At 39.6% G+C, this 5,990-nt stretch overlaps 1 long non-coding RNA gene across 1 annotated transcript; it reads left to right on the top strand.

Moving 5' to 3' along the window:
- The first annotated feature begins 245 nt into the window (after nt 1-245).
- Nucleotides 246-3,016, top strand: LOC311258547. The gene is made up of 3 exons (XR_014622750.1): nt 246-314; nt 476-607; nt 2,912-3,016. It is a non-coding gene; the product is annotated as an uncharacterized lncRNA (long non-coding RNA).
- Nucleotides 3,017-5,990: the final 2,974 nt, after the last annotated feature.

Below are 5,990 nucleotides of genomic sequence, written 5' to 3'. Positions count from 1 at the left end.
TTAATGTAATTAAACATCAGAGTGTTCTGGTGCAGTTGTATGGTGATGGAAGCATTTGATTTAAACTAAAAATGATGTTTTCTGTTTATAGCGCAATGAAAGATCACATTTTCAAACCTTTCAAAAGAGTATGTTTTTTTTCGATCCTGGTGAAACTGCAGTGCATTTTCCAGTTCTCAACATCGACGTTGTTGACATCCAAAGCCTCAGGACGCAGCGCCCATATTACATCTTTAAGAAGATGGCAGCGCTATTCTCCACCTCTCACCCCCCCACAACTGATCAATGCCCTATTAGGAACTGAGGGGGGAATGGTAAGTAAAAAAGAAAAAAGGGCTCCATTCCAGCTAAATTGACCCCCCACCGCAGCTGTAGATTACAGGACCTGCCCCCCACCTTCATGACTCCCTATGATGTGCTTGGTAGTAGTGACGCATGATAACAAGGCAGCTTTTGTTGTTAATTCGGTAAACAGGAAGTTTCTGCCCTGGAATCTAACGTGAAGACGGACACCACCACCACCACCAGCAGCAGCAGCAGCAGCAGCAGCAGCAGCCATCTTTAAATCCCCTTTGGTGGTGTGACCCCTGACCCAGCCTCAGAGAAGGTCAGAGAAAACTTATCTCTCAATGAATAAACTGGTGCCCCTTTAAAAGTCAGCATGTTAATGATTGCCTGCAGCCTATGCCTTGACGTTCTCCAACAAAGTGGTACATGTGTTGATTTTTAATTAACAGGAAACACCAATGGTGATTATAATACGTAGATAGCTTTCAGGCATGTGTGGCAGGACTTCATTTTAAAGGGTAATTCAGCTTTTCTACAACGTGGGTCATGTTATTTTAGGACAACCTTTACTCCAAAGTGACTGGTGAGATATGAGAACGTGGTGACATCCTAACAACAAAGTGAAACAGAGGAAGAAACAAGGGTTCAGATCATGAGACCGTATTACTGTATAACCTACATACCATTATTTAAAGGTTAAAGGTAACTAAATGGCGCTTAGTAGAGTGCATACCCCCACCAATATCAATATATATCAATATATATAAACCAATATCAAATGAAACATATCTAAATCCATTAGAGCTGAATTTTTATTTTGATCCGCATCAAACCAGACTCACTTCATCAAGATCCATGTGCTATTCCCTGAGAAATGTACAAAAAAATGTCAAAAAATGCCTTTTCTCGTAATGTTAAAATTAAGTTAGAAAGATTTCCTAGATCTGTCTCTTTATCACCAAATCTCACTTGGGTCTGTGAATCATCCTCCTCCAAGTTTTGTCTAAATCATTAGGCTGTTGACAAGCCAACCAACAAACGATCAAACGGACGTGTGCGAAGACATAACTTCCTTGACAGAGGTAATAAACCCTTTTAGCAATCAAAATGATGATAATGACAAAATGACAACCCGAGTTGTAAAAGTTATCTCTTAATTTTCACAAAAAGGACTACCCATGGGAAGTGAAAAATTCAGTAGAATTCAAAAGGAAGCCTAGCTCATTTAAAAGATGCAGGAAATGCCCATATACAGTAGGGTCCAAAGGTCCACTAGTCCAAATACTGATGTAATACCTCTTTCCATCAGAAATGATTATTTACACTTAACAATTAGAGTGAAAACATCTTTGAAAGATGATACAGTTTATGTAGAGTTACACGTAGTCAAGCCATGATCAAATAGCAACTTGACTTCTGACACTTTCACTTACTCAACGTTCTGATTATTTGAAGGTTTATGGGACAATAGAGATCTTCTATGTGATCCCAGACTTTTTGGCCCCACTGTATTTACACAAACCACTTGTTATCATATGATCACAGTTCCACACTCGGAAGCTCAGGAAAAAGCCAATAATGTAGTTCGCACTACAGGATTACAGCCCTGATTATCCACTCGCAGACGAAAACCCTATCAGAGGCAAATTGGCCCTCACTCCCCACTACACGTGAACTGTTTAAAAGACGCTCTTGCCGGAACGATGTCTAGCAGGTTAATGTCTGTTCATGTCAGACACTCCTCTGCTGCAGAATAAATCAGCATACACACACGCTTTTCAGTATTTTTAATCTTGTTAGCCTTGCTGAACCACATGCTATATGTTATCATTGCAGAGATATTTACCTCTCCCTGTAGAACAGACAATCCATGCTGCTTCCATATCAATCCATTCTCCATCCCATATTCTTTTCTTCTTATATCTTTTATTTTGTTGCAAATCGGTGCACAAACAACTCAGAACACATCTTTTACTGTTTCACTTGTAGAAGTTTGGGAACCAGGCATGAGCAAGGCATAAGTTGACATCTGAGGTGAGATAACTGGCAAATCAAATCATACCTGTAGTAAAATAAAGTAAGTTGTAGTTTGAAAAATACTGACAATGCTCGTACAGAATTTCACCTCTAACACAACACATAAAGATGTTGTCAGACAGGCCAGATGTGATTCAGAAGTGTCCTGCACTCAGGGATCAACTCTACAACTCTCCAGTCACGGAGAACTCACCGACCAACAAGCCACCTCACTGCCTCATCAATTATGCAGAATCCAACGTCTTCATGTAAACCGAGAGAGGAAAGCAGACGAGATGAGCGAATGTTTTCCACACGGTAATGAAAGTCAAATTCACCCCGGGTGCTTGGAAGCACTGCACAGGCTGCAGCCATTAAAAGTCAATCGGGGTGTCTGCTGCGTAAACAAATAGCTATGATTATTCCAACCTGCCATCCTCAGACAGCATTAAAACATCCTTCAATTAGGCAGCGCTGCAACATACTCAGACCCAAACAAAGCTCTCTCTCCACCTCTCTGTCACGTATCATTACTCCCACCATGCCGCTCCTGCTCCCTCGCTCTCTGCACACCTTTCACTCATCATGATGTGTCAACTGTTTGCAGGAGCGGCAGCAAAGATGGCAAGCTCTTTGACCCACACCGAGATGGCGACGGCGCACAGGACACACAGCCTGCATTGTTTGTGGGCTGGATCAATCAGAAAACACCTCAGGGCCTTTTTCTGAACTTTGGCCACACAGCTGGATGGGTAGGGTCTGACACAGAGGGTCAAGAGACAAGACATGTCAAGAGAACAGATGAGCAAACCTTACTCTCTCTCTCTTTTAACTTTTGTCTTTCACTCTCTCATATAACCACTCACTTGGCATGTCTCACTTGCCAAGCTGGAGTCACATTGTTTAAGAGCTAAAAATGTCACAAGACTCTTAACAAATGTGGTTATGATTCTGACTTTCGAGAATTCAGCAGGCTGAAACCACAGCCTTCAACTTTCTTTATCATTCATTAAATCCTTTGAATCTCGAAGAATCTTTGAGGCCGTACCCTCATGATACTAGTACACTTAAGTAAGTACACACAAAAATGATTATAAAAGAAAACAAACAACAGAGCAGAGTGAAAAACAGTTACCTTCAAGAGCAGAGGAAATTGAAATCATGCTTTCAATGTGTTGTAAAATGTGTGCGCAGCACACAAGCTACAGGAAGTTTTACCAAATCTATCAAACATTTAGAAAACGTGAAAAAAACAGTAACCAATGACCATTTATATTTATATTTATATTTAATAGTTGTTTGTTTGACTGTTAACAGATAATGGAATGGTTTATAAACCATAAATAAAGCAAAAATCAGTTGCAACTTTATAATGGCCTTAAATAATAATGGTTTTAAGTGTGGAATAACTACCAACTAAAGTTGGATTAACATACACCATTTATTAATGATAGTTATTATACAGTGTTATCAAATAAACTACATCTTGATATTTGTCTGTTCATCATCTCAACAGGTAAAAAGATTTTTCCATCTCATTACCAGAGAAAACATCTGGATCGTCTCACCCAGGGCAACAATGTCGGTTTGCTTGGTCCCTGGTCAACATTTATCTCCCCTGCTAATGGGAATTTTGAACCCCAGTCGGTATTACTGGCAACACAAAATGCATGTTAATTCATAGTGGACGCAGGCCTAACACACTGACTAGACTATATCTGGCTCAGAGAAGGTGCCATTTTCCAGATAATACAGTTCACCCAGGTCCAGATAACATGTACACATTGAGCCCTTTATTGTGTATTATTCTTTTCTTTTGTGCTGCATTTTGAGTTAATGCTAAATTTGAGACCCAGTCACCTAACATTATGCTTCATGCCAGCAACAATGTGCGACACTATGCTTGATCAGAGAATTGCTAATTGCAGCTTTAAGCTTTTAAGATATACAAACATGAAAGGCTTCCAGCAGTTGCCTTTATCATCACTCTGAGCATATCAGCTCTGAGATTTAGTGCCACAATTGAGGCTTTTATCTCTCGTATTCCTGCACACTAATTTAATCTTAAACTAATTAGATTATTTAAGCTGAATTATATACTTTGTGAAACATGTGACAAGGGTTGGGGTAAGGGTTAGGGTTAGGGTTTGCCAGTTTCAGCAGAAGAGCAGCCATTGTTTTCTGCAGATTCAGATCAGATTTGCACACATACTAATACATACAGTGAGATGTAGACACAAAGACAGATGAGTGATAAGTAAATTTGGAATAAAATACAATACAATATGCCAAGGCGTTCAGTGGAATAAAGGAATCTATGATTAATAGAAGATGTTAATAAATAGTTTGATCAGGCTGCTGCTATCTGTTGTCAGTCACCTAAGGAAGGGCAAAAAGCTGTTTCTGCCACTGAAGGTTTTACATGAATCATGCTGGTTTTAAAAATAAGCTCATCTGCTGGAAGCAAAACATCATGTTAAAAGGTTGCATTCATAATTCTTATCAAAAGCAACTGTTGTTATAAACTTTGAATGCACAAGTCATCTCTAGATACAACACAACAATGAAGGATTTTGATTTACTGAAGGACCTGAGGGCTGAAGAAACACCGCCGCCGTCTGGATTACATAATCAGCCTGGGTTTTCAAATGACCAATCCAAAGTCTTGCCTCCCTTAGTAACTTTTGCTAGGTTCGGCAAGCTTGACAATAAGAAAGATGGCAACGCCGGTCCCTTTTAGCCGTGTTCGGCAATAAAGCACTCTATGTATTTATTCCTTACTATAGAACCTTGGTGCTGACTGTATTGCATTAGCTAGCTAGTTTGCGTTTTTCTTACATTATCTAACCGGAGATGTGACTATATACAACGTGATGTGTCCCTGAAGACCGTGGCATCAATATAATGTATCTTTACATTGTAATGTTACCTCTGAACAAACATAGGTGTCTTCAGTGGTGGTGTGATGTTCAGCTGACATCGGACTAAATTGTCTCCGGTTTTGGACACAGAATAAACACAACGCCTTCCAAACAGTCAGTGTATTGAGTGTCGCTGTCACAGTTCCCTCATTCACTTCTTTAACCATCACGTTAACTTGTTTATCTTTTCAACAAGGATGCAGTTAGCACATAACACATGTAAGGTTAACAGGAAACGTGAATGTTGACAGAGATTCATCTGGGTACCAAGCTTACTCAGCTGTTATTGGACATTGAACAAAAATAGGCGGGACTTATGAAGGGGCAGTTCTGGGATTGTAGCACAAGAAACAGGAAAAACAGAGATATCGTAAAAATGACGCTTTATTTACTGAGCTCAGGAAAATCTGGGTCCATGATAACTTGATAACTGGATGTCATCAAAACATCCATCAAATTGAAATAAAATCATAAACCCTGCGATTTGTATTTCCTATTTTACATTACTTTAACAGAGTTTTGCATGAAGTCAACAGTTATGCAGTTGCTGTGTAACATTGCTGACTTCAATCATGAGAAGGTGCAGCAGCAACAGTGGCATTCTCTGTCAACATATAGCAATGCTGCCTACTGCAAACAGTAAATCATATAGTCTAACTTAATAAGTGGAGGAAGAAGTATCGAAGGACATCCAATCAAAGCCCCGTGCTTCTCATCTATAAGCATTCTGACGGCAGAGAAATAATTATAGAATGAAGTCAGTGT

This window comes from Pagrus pagrus, assembly GCF_965226575.1.
Source record: "Pagrus pagrus genome assembly, chromosome: 6".
In the NCBI taxonomy this organism is placed as follows: Eukaryota; Metazoa; Chordata; class Actinopteri; order Spariformes; family Sparidae; genus Pagrus; species Pagrus pagrus.
The sequence above is the reverse complement of the archived record's forward strand: the minus strand, read 5'-3'. Positions and strand labels throughout refer to the sequence as shown.